The 10,152-nt window shown below is 34.6% G+C and overlaps 1 non-coding gene across 1 annotated transcript; it reads left to right on the top strand.

The window, feature by feature from the left end:
* Window positions 1-1,725: 1,725 nt before the first annotated feature.
* Window positions 1,726-1,833, top strand: LOC112760860 (small nucleolar RNA R71). Its single transcript, XR_003181278.1, has one exon. It is a non-coding gene; the product is annotated as a small nucleolar RNA R71 (small nucleolar RNA).
* The last annotated feature ends 8,319 nt before the right edge of the window (window positions 1,834-10,152 follow it).

Here is a 10,152-nt window from a genome sequence, read left to right as displayed (position 1 = left end):
TTTAATGTCAGTAGCTTGACAGTGGGCTCTCATGGAGCCTCACAGATGTGCAGAGCTTTGTTGAGACTCTCCAACACCAAACTTAGAGTTTGGATATGGGAGTTCAACACCAAACTTAGAGTTTGGTTGTGGCCTCCCAACACCAAACTTAGAGTTTGACTGTGGGGGCTCTGGTTGACTCTGCTTGGAGAGAAGCTTTTTCTGCTTCCTCTCCATGGTTGCAGAGGGAGATCCTTGAATTTTAAACACAAGGGAGTCCTTATTCCATTGAAGGACTATTTCACCTCTGTCAACATCAATCACAGCTCTTGCTGTGGCTAGGAAAGGTCTTCCTAGGATGATGGATTCATCCTCTTCCTTTCCAGTATCCAGGACTATGAAATCAGTAGGTATGTAAAGGCCCTCAACCTTTACTAATACATCTTCTACTTGTCCATAAGCCTGTTTTCTTGAGCTGTCTGCCATCTCCAGTGAGATTTTAGCAGCTTGCACCCCATAGATTCCCAGTTTCTCTATTACAGAGAGGGGCATGAGGTTTATCCCTGAGCCAAGGTCACACAGAGCTTTAAAGATCATGGTGCCTATGGTACAAGGTAATATGAACTTTCCAGGATCCTGTCTCTTCTGAGGCAATGTCAGTTGATCCAGATCACTTAGTTCATTGATGAACAAGGGAGGTTCAACTTCCCAAGCATCAATGCCAAATAATTTGGCATTCAGCTTCATGATTGCACCAAGAAACTTGGCAGTTTGCTCTTCAGTGACATCCTCATTCTCTTCAGAAGAGGAATACTCATCAGAGCTCATGAAGGGCCTAAGGAGGTTCAATGGAATCTCTATGGTCTTTAGATGAGCCTCAGAGTCCTTTGGTTCCTCAGAGGGAAGCTCCTTATTGACCACTGGACGTCCCAGGAGGTCTTCCTCCTTGGGATTCACGTCCTCTCCTCTCCTCACAGGTTCGGCCATGGCGCTTATGTCAATGGCCTTGCACTCTCCTTTTGGATTCTCTTCTGTATTGCTTGGGAGAGTACTAGGAGGGATTTCAGTGATCCTTTTACTCAGTTGGCCCACTTGTGCTTCCAGATTTCTAATGGAAGACCTTGTTTCATTCATGAAACTTACAGTGGCTTTAGATAGATCAGAGACTAGATTTGCTAAATTAGAAGCATTTTGTTCAGAGTTCTCTGTCTGTTGCTGAGTGGATGATGGAAAAGGCTTGCTATTGCTAAACCTGTTTCTTCCACCATTATTAAAGCCTTGTTGGGGCTTTTGATCCTTCCATGAGAAATTTGGATGATTTCTCCATGTTGAGTTATAGGTGTTTCCATAAGGTTCACCTAAGTAATTTACCTCTGCTATTGCAGGGTTCTCAGGATCATAAGCTTCTTCTTCATAAGAAGCCTCTTGAGTACTGTTGGATGCAGCTTGCATTCCATGCAGACTCTGAGAGATCATATTGACTTGCTGAGTCAATATTTTATTCTGAGCCAATATGGCATTCAGAGTATCAACTTCAAGAACTCCCTTCTTCATAGGCGTCCCATTATTCACAGGATTTCTTTCAGAAGTGTACATGAACTGGTTGTTAGCAACCATGTCAATGAGTTCTTGAGCTTCTGCAGGCGTTTTCTTTAGGTGAATGGATCCACCTGCAGAAGTGTCCAGTGACATCTTTGATAGCTCAGATAAACCATCATAGAATATATCCAGGATGGTCCATTCTGAAAGCATGTCAGAAGGACACTTTTTGGTCAACTGTTTGTATCTTTCCCAAGCTTCATAGAGGGATTCACCTTCTTTCTGTCTGAAGGTTTGAACATCAGCTCTAAGCTTGCTCAGCTTTTGAGGAGGAAAGTACTTGGCTAAGAAAGCCGTGACCAGCTTATCCCAAGAGTTTAGGCTGTCTTTGGGTTGGGAATCCAACCATAATCTAGCTTTGTCTCTTACAGCAAAAGGGAAAAGCATGAGCCTGTAGGCTTCAGGATCTACTCCATTAGTCTTAACAGTATCACATATCTGCAAGAATTCAGTTAAGAACTGAAAAGGATCTTCAGATGGAAGTCCATGAAACTTGCAGTTCTGCTGCATCAGAGAAACTAATTGAGGTTTCAACTCAAAGTTGTTTGCTCCAATGGCAGGAATGGAGATGCTTCTTCCATGTAAATTGGAATTAGGTGCAGTGAAGTCACCAAGCATCTTCCTTACATTATTATTATTTTCGGCTGCCATCTCCTTTTCTTGTTCGAAAATTTCTAAAAGGTTATCTCTGGATTGTTGTATTTTAGCTTCTCTTAATTTTTTCTTCAGAGTCCTTTCAGGTTCTGGATCTGCTTCCACAAGAATGTTCTTATCCTTGCTCCTGCTCATATGACAAAGAAGAAGGCACAGAAAAATAATAATAATAATAGAGATCCTTTATACCACAGTAAGGGGATCCCTGTATGAGTAGAAGAAGAGGGGGAGATAAAGAATGTGATGTAGAGGAAGAAACACAACTGTACGAATGGAAGAGATGTGAGATGAGATGTTAGGATATGAATGAATAAATAGAGTAAGATGGGGGAGGGGAAATTTTTGAAAATTATTTTGAAAAAGAGTTAGTGATTTTTGAAAAATGGTTTTTGAAAAATGTTAGTAATTTTCGAAAATTTTTGAAATCAAAAACAGAAAATAAAAATAATTAGTTAATTAAAAAGAAATTTTTGAAAAAGAGGGAAGATATTTTCGAAAATTAGAGAGAGAGAGTTAGTTAGGTGGTTTTGAAAAAGTTAAGAAACAAACAAAAAGTTAGTTAGTTAGTTGAAACAAATTTGAAAAGATAAGTTGGGAGGTTGGAGAAGATATTTTGAAATCAAATTTTTGAAAAAGATAAGATAAGAAGATATTTTTGAAAAGATATGATAGAAATTAGTTTTAAAAAAGATTTGATTTTTAAAATCACAATTAATGACTTGATTCACAAGAAATCATAAGATATGATTCTAGAACTTAAAGTTCGAATCTTTCTTAACAAGCAAGTAACAAACTTGAAATTTTTGAATCAAAACATTAATTGTTTATGTTATTTTCGAAAATTTGATATAAAAATAAGAAAAAGATTTTTGAAAAATATTTTTGGAATTTTCGAAAATAACTAAGAATTTTGAAAAAGATTTGATTTTTGAAAAAGATTTTGGAAAAGATAAGATTTTCAAATTGAAAATTTGATTTGACTCATCAAAGCAACTTGATTTTAAAAATTTTTGAAAAAGTCAATTCAAATTTTCGAATTTGATGAGAGAAAAAGAGAAAGATATTTTTTTGATTTTTGACTTTTTTTTTTTTGAATTTTTATGAAAACATGAAAAATATGCAATGCATGAAATTTTTAGATCAAAACAATGAATGCATGCAAGAATGCTATGAATGTCAAGATGAACACCAAGAACACTATGAAGATTATGATGAACATCAAGAACATATTTTGAAAAATTTTAATGCAAAGAAAACATGCAAGACACCAAACTTAGAATTCTTTAATGCTTAGACACCAAGAATTCAAGAATGCATATGAAAAACACTCAACATAAAACAAAAATTCATCAAGATCAAACAAGAAGACTTACCAAGAACAACTTGAAGATCATGAAGAACACTATGAATGCATGAATTTTCGAAAAATGCAATATGCATATGCAAGTGACACCAAACTTATAACATGACTCACGACTCAAACAAGAAACATGAAATATTTTTGCTTTTTATGATTTTCTAATTTTTTTGGATTTTTATTTTATATTTTTCGAAAATTAAAAGGAAAAATAAGGATTCCAAAATTTTTAATATGAATTCCAAGAATCTTGCCATGTTAGTCTAAAGCTTCAGTCCAGGAATTAGACATGGCTCACTAGCCAGCCAAGCTTTCAATGAAAGCTCCAGTCCAAAACACTAGACATGGCCAAAGGCCAGCCAAGCTTTAGCATTTAACACCAGAGTATATTGATCTTGATAGCAAATTGCTGCTCATCATTTACCAAGTATGTAACTTACCTCTGATAGTTTGGAAGCCTCAGTCCAAAAGAATTTAGACATGGCTTTACAGCCAGCCAGGCTTCACATGCTTTATGAAACACTAGAATTCATTCTTAAAAATCTTGAATAAAATTTTTGAAAACATTTTTATTTTTTTCGAAAACAGATGAGTGATTTTTGAAAAATTTTTTTTTTTAAAAAGAAAATTACCTAATCTGAGCAACAAGATGAACCTTCAGTTGTCCAAACTCGAACAATCCCCGGCAACGGCGCCAAAAACTTGGTGCACGAAATTGTGATGTCCAGGCTCAAACAATCCCCGGTAATGGCTCCAAAGCTTGGTGCTTTGATCTAAATTCATGATTGTCACAACTTCGATACAACTAACCAGCAAGTGCACTGGGTCGTCCAAGTAATACCTTACGTGAGTAAGGGTCGAATCCCACGGAGATTGTTGGTATGAAGCAAGCTATGGTCACCTTGTAAATCTCAGTCAGGCAGATATAAAGTGATAATGGAGTTTTCGAATATTATGTAATAAAATAGGGATAGAGATACTTATGTAATTCATTGGTGAGAATTTCAGATAAGAGAATGGAAATGCTTTTCGTTCCTCTGAACCTCTGCTTTCCTGCTATCTTCATCCAATCAGTCTTACTCCTTTCCATGGCTGGCTTTATGCAGGGGCATCACCGTTGTCAGTGGCTACATCCCCTCCTCTCAGTGAATAATATGCTCACGCACCCTGTCAAGGCACGGCTATTCATCTGTCGGTTCCCGATCATGCTGGAATAGGATTCACCCTCCTTTTGCGTCTGTCACTAACGCCCAACAATCGCGAGTTTGAAGCTTGTCACAGTCATTCAATCATTGAATCCTACTCAGAATACCACAGACAAGGTTTAGACCTTCTGGATTCTCTTGAATGCCGCCATCATTCTAGCGTACGCTACGAAGATTCTGGTTAGGAGATCTAAGAGATATTCATTCTAGCTTATTTCATGTAGAACATAAGTGTTTGTCAGGCACGCGTTCATAGGGGAGAATGGTGATGAGCGTCACACATAATCATTACCTTCATCACGTTCTTGGGTGCGAATAGATATCTTAGAAGCGAAATAAGAAGAATTGAATAGAAAACAGTAGTACTTTGCATTAATCTTTGAGGAACAGCAGAGCTCCACACCTTAATCTATGGAGTGTAGAAACTCTACCGTTAAAAATACATAAGTGAAGGTTCAGGCATGGCCGAGATGGCCAGCCCCCTATTGTGATCTAAGATAGCATATAACTGATCAAAAGATCAAAAGCTGATCAAAAGATGCCTAATACAATAGTAAAAGGTCCTATTTATAATAAACTAGCTACTAGGGTTTACCTGAGTAAGTAATTGATGCATAAATCCACTTCCGGGGCCCACTTGGTGTGTGTTTGGGCTGAGCCTGAGTGTTGCACGTGCAGAGGCCATTTGTGGAGTTGAACGCCAGTTTCTGTGCCAGTTTGGGCGTTCAACTCTGGTTTTTGATCCTTTTCTGGCGCTGGACGCCAGATTTGGGCAGAAAGCTGGCGTTGAACGCCAGTTTACGTCGTCAATTCTTGGCCAAAGTATGGACTATTATATATTGTTGGAAAGCCCTGGATGTCTACTTTCCGACACAATTGAAAGCGCGCCATTTCGAGTTCTGTAGCTCCAGAAAATCCACTTTGAGTGCAGGGAGGTCAGAATCCAACAGCATCACCAGTCCTTCTTCATCCTCTGAATCTGATTTCTGCTCAAGTCCCTCAATTTCAGCCAGAAAATACCTGAAATCACAAAAAAACACACAAACTCATAGTAAAGTCCAGAAATGTGAATTTAACATAAAAACTAATGAAAACATCCCTAAAAGTAACTAGATCCTACTAAAAACATACTAAAAACAATGCCAAAAAGCGTATAAATTATCCGCTCATCATACAACTAATTGTAGATCTTTTTATAGATGCTAAAAATTTGTCATACCATATCTCGTTTACAGTTTAAATGTTATAACTTATCGTATATCTCGTTTATACTATAAACGAAATAAGATTGTGTATATCTCGTTTACACTGTAAACGAGATATACACCACGAGATATACACGTTTCACATATTGTGTCTTATCTTGTTTACAGTGTAAGCGAGATATACACAATGTTATTTCATTTACACTTTAAACGAAATAAGTAATAGAACGCAAATTGATAAAAATGCTACAAATTACATATTTTCGTAAATAATTTTTTATTTATTTAAAAAAATCCATAATTATGACACTCTTAAAAATCATGAATCAAATTACATAAGACGAAAAAATTAATGCAAATTAAAAGAAAATAAATTCATTTTTTTAGTCAAATCAAATAATTAATATAATTAATTAGTTATAGTTAATATGGTCAAATAAATTATTAAATAATTTGAAATTGATCTCAATCAAATTAAATAAATGATTAATTAATTAATGTATTTAAATAACTCAAATAAATAAATAAATAAATTAAGAAATACCTTTAAGAACATACAATGTCAGCTATGCTGAAAAAAAAATCCAATTTTAAAAATATACAATTAGATTTAGTGAGAGACAAATTTTAATAATAAATTATAAAAATATTTTAAAAATGATATATTATGCTGTATTTAAATACTATAATTTAAGAAAGAAACCTCATTACATATAATGCAAGTATGATTTCTTTTTTAGCTTATTTATAACTATTAAAAACAATAATATTAACTTAAGGATTAAGATTATATAAAATAAGAAAGTTACTAAAAAAAATTTGAGAGTCTAATTACTCTTGAATCAAAGTAGTAAGATTTACACGTGATAAAAATTATAAATTTAATAGTGATTAATTTTTTATTTTGTCATTTTATAATTCTCTTCATTTAAAAAAAAGATATTTTTCTAATATTTAATACATTGAGTAAACTAAAGAAAAATAAGTGTTTAGTTGGATATTGATATTTTTAAAAAATATATATTTTTTAATAAATTATAAAGTACTTTTATTAAATTTTAATATGTTTAGATATATCTTTTAAAAAATATTTTATTAAAAATAAATTATTTTTTTAAAAGTCAACAATACTTTACTTTCAAAACAATTAGAAGTAAAATTTAATATTTATATCTATTATGGTTTTCTTAAATTTTAAAAATTATTTTTGCTAAATAATTTTTATTTTTTGTTCTTATGGAAAATTATTTAATTTATTTTTAGTTTAATTATCAAATATAGGTGCTACAATTTTTAAACAGATATTTTTCAAAAGTCAAATTTAATAAAGTTATTTTCAATAATTAAAAATTTGGGTGAAATATACTTTTTGTCTCTGAAGTTTGCTAAAAGTTTTGAAAATACTCCTAAGTTTTAATTTATCTCAATTTTGTCCCAAAAATTTTTGATTTGCTTCAAATATATCCTTAACGGCTAATTTTTTAAAATATTTATAACCAATTTAGCAATAATTTTACAATAACAACTTTCAACACAAGTAAATTAGACATAGTTTTTGTTTCTAGGATTACCTGAAACTGAGTTACTTTTGAGCATAGACGTGAGGTCCAAACTCCTTATTGGGTAGCGTCCGACTTCTGAAGGTACCAAGGTGCTGCCGTTCGAGTTCCTCGTGAGGAGGTGTGGGTGGTATCTGCAAGGGACCTCGATACTTAAGTTAAAAAGGGTTTAAGCAGATTTATAGTAGATTGGATCTGAATATACCTGAGAAGTGTCAGGGTATTTATAGATGTAGATATAAGATCAATAACCACTTTCTAGAGTCGTTCCACTTTTAGTAGTGGGTAGTAGTTTCCTTTTATCTAGGAAGTAGTTGAAATCTCCCTTCTAGATGGTAGGAAATATCTTTGGACTTAGTTACTTATTTAGATAAGTACATTAGAGATGTTGACGTCGAGCCCGACTTCTCTGAGGTCGGGTGTGTGTCGAATGAGTATCATCCTTAGATTGGGCTTTTATTCATTTTGGGCCTGGCCATGTTTTGGGTCAGGGTATGAACAGTGTCCGTACTTGAGGCCGAGCTTCATTTAGGTCGAGTTCAAGCATCCATGTATAGCCCATCTTGAATCGTCAATTTACACGTCGGGTACCCACCTTAAGTCAGGTACTCGACGTGTTTTGAATGCTGATATGGTGCGTCTTTTCAGCAGTCATGTCGCACATGTTTTAACGGTTACTTCGGTAACCGTGCACATCATTAATGAGGAAGGAGTGGACTTACTATTTTGCCCCTAATATCTTATAAATACTCCTCTTTTTTTCTATCTCTTCTTTTTTCTTCTTTTGAAACCCTTTACGTTTCTTTTTCCTCTCTTCAAGATTTTTGTCTTCTCCATCGTAACCATACTTTCAAGATTTCTCCATCTTGGCTCATTGGAGCTCTCTTGAAAATCTTTTGCGAAACGTGCATTTGCACACACACTTTTTTCACTTCTTGTTTTGATCAAGGTTGGTGTTTTTTTTTTACTTTTTATGCTTGCTAATGAACGGATATTTTATATGCTTTTTGGCATCATTTTCATATAGTTTTCATTATGTTTTGTTTAAGTTTTATTATATTTTCATAGGTTTTAGTGAAAGATTCATATTTTTGGATTCTACTTTGAGTTTGTATGTTTTATGGTGATTTCTGGTATTTTCTTACTGAAATTGAGGAGCTTGAGCAAAAGTCTGATTTAGAGACAGAGAAAGGACTGCAGATGCTATTAGGATCTAACCTCTGTGCATTCGAAGGAGCTTTTCTGGAGCTACAATAATCCAAATGGTGCATTTTCAATGGCTATGGAAAGCTAACATCCAGGGCTTTCTAGAAATATATTAGTTCATACTTTGCTTTAGAAATGAAGGCCCAAAACTGGCGTTCAACGCCAGTCACCACCCCCATTCCTAGCGTTCAACGCCTACAGGGGAGTAGCTGGCATCCCAACACCTAAAAGGGAGTCCCAGGGTGGCGTTCAACGCCCCTAAGGAGTACTAGCTCGTGGGAGACACTCAAGCTCAGCCCAAACACTCACCAAGTGGGCCCCAAAAGTGGATTTTCACAGTATAAAACTAGTTTATATTATTTCTGTAATCCTTAGTTATTAGATTAGTATATGTAGGAGAAGTTCACCCATGTTTAGGATCTTCTTCCCCCCCTTCGAATACTTTACAACTTTTGTACAGTATGAGTCACTAACCTCCTAAGGTTAAGGTTAGGAGCTCTGCTGAGTTTCATGGAATAATAATATTACTGTTCTATCTCAATATGTCTAATTCTATTCTCTTATGCAACCTCATTCTTCATCTTATGAATTGAGGGTGACCCATGACAATCACCCTTGATGAGTTTGGAAAACTCCAATTTAAATTGATGATGATCAAACATTATTAAAATAATTAAATGCAAAATTATTAACTTGATCCTTAATACATATTTGCTAAACAATAATTTTATGTTATGCAGATTTTATTATTGGGCTGAAAAGAAAAGAAAAAATTGCAAGCCCAATGTGAATGTAAACATTCAGCCTTATTCAAAATGTTTAAGTGTTATGGCTGAAGCAATATCTTGTTATTGGGCCAGATTCTTTAAACATTATTATTAGCCCAATTTAATTTTGGTTGGATACCAACTAGCTTGGTCCGAAATGAAGAAAAGAGAGAAATCAAATGTTTTGTTGCATCCTTCCAACGAATGTCACTTTCATCATGTGGTGGATTTCAAATTTATTTAACTAACATTAATTGCATTGGAACCATGAGAGAGAAATAGCAATTGATTTGATTGATTGCCTTAATGATGCACGCTACTGGTGCACGAAATTGTGATCCCTGGGCGAAATTGTTACTCGAACAATCCCCGGCAACGGCGCCAACTTGGTGCACGTTATTAATCTTAAATTCTTTTGTCATTCACGACTTCGATACAACTAACCAGCAAGTGCACTGGGTCGTCCAAGTAATAAAACCTTACGTGAGTAAGGGTCGATCCCACGGAGATTGTTGGTATGAAGCAAGCTATGGTCATCTTGTAAATCTCAGTTAGGCGGATAATAATTGATTATAGAGTTTTCGAAAATAAATAATAAATAAATAAACATAAAATAATGAT

The sequence above is a fragment of the Arachis hypogaea genome, chromosome 16 (genome assembly GCF_003086295.3).
Source record: "Arachis hypogaea cultivar Tifrunner chromosome 16, arahy.Tifrunner.gnm2.J5K5, whole genome shotgun sequence".
In the NCBI taxonomy this organism is placed as follows: Eukaryota; Viridiplantae; Streptophyta; class Magnoliopsida; order Fabales; family Fabaceae; genus Arachis; species Arachis hypogaea.
This window is presented reverse-complemented; position numbering and strand designations above follow the sequence as displayed.